This window comes from Galeopterus variegatus, unplaced genomic scaffold (genome assembly GCF_000696425.1).
Source record: "Galeopterus variegatus unplaced genomic scaffold, G_variegatus-3.0.2 Scaffold154, whole genome shotgun sequence".
Lineage (NCBI taxonomy): Eukaryota > Metazoa > Chordata > Mammalia > Dermoptera > Cynocephalidae > Galeopterus > Galeopterus variegatus.
This window is the reverse complement of record NW_007726265.1, coordinates 270,324-271,148: the sequence shown is the minus strand read 5'-3', so window position 1 is coordinate 271,148 and position 825 is coordinate 270,324.

Sequence of the window (825 nt, the reverse complement as noted above, 5' to 3'; positions counted from 1 at the left end):
AGGGGCCACGACCAGAGCCTGGCGGAGTTTTTGGAATGGCTTATCTGGTGAAGATGATAGGGGTTCATTTTGAGGGCATATAGTGGGCGGGCCAATAAAGCTTTAGTTTTTAGTGTGGGTAGAGACTCTAAAAGCTGTACCCTATTAAGAGTGATGGCCTTCTGAGAAGGAGATAATTCAAATCCTAGATAAGTAACTTCAGTGAGGGATATTTGGGCTTTAGAAGGTGAAATGCGATACCCTTTGTCTGCCAGGAAATTAAGAAGGGAAGCGGTGTCAGCCTGCGATTGTTCCCAAAAGGGACTACAGAGCAAAAGGTCATCTACGTATTGTAGGAGAGTTGACTGTGGGTGAGAAGAGTGAAAATGTTTGAGGTCTTGGGCCAGCACTTGGCCGAAAAGGTGGGGGCTATCCTGGAATCCTTGAGGTAAAACAGTCCAGGTAAGCTGCTCTGAATGACGAGTGTTGGGGTCAGTCCATGAGAAAGCAAATAGATCCTGTGAGGAAGGATCTAAGGGGATGGAGAAGAAGGCATCTTTTAAGTCTAAAACTGAGAAGTAAGTAGTGGAGGCTGGAACCTGGGATAAGAAGTTGTAGGAATTAGGGACAAGGGGATGGATAGGGATTATGGTGGAATTGATTGAACGGAGATCTTGGACCAAGCGATAGGAGCCATTTGGCTTTTTTACCGCCAGTATGGGAGTATTGAAAGGCGATTGAGTGGGGCGGAGGTATCCCTTCCTGAGAAGGTCCTTGACAATGGGTTGGAGTCCGTGAAGCGCTGTGGTACTGAGGGAGTAATGAGACTGATTTATATCTTTGGAG